Raw genomic sequence first — 215 nt, 5'->3', positions numbered from 1 at the left:
TACATCTTTTGTTGATTTATTTATTCACTTAGTTTGTTCGTCGATTGTAAATAGGCATCAACTACAGTCAAAATGTGCCGTTATTAATTAAAGCTATTCAACATGAATGGATTTCAATAATATTAAAAATATATGTTTTTTTTTTTTGCACTTCATTAAAAAAAAACAAAAACAACTAAAAATATTAGACAAGGTACGGTATTCTGATCACATGG

Source organism: Biomphalaria glabrata, chromosome 7, assembly GCF_947242115.1.
Source record: "Biomphalaria glabrata chromosome 7, xgBioGlab47.1, whole genome shotgun sequence".
Lineage (NCBI taxonomy): Eukaryota > Metazoa > Mollusca > Gastropoda > Planorbidae > Biomphalaria > Biomphalaria glabrata.
The sequence above is the reverse complement of the archived record's forward strand: the minus strand, read 5'-3'. Positions refer to the sequence as shown.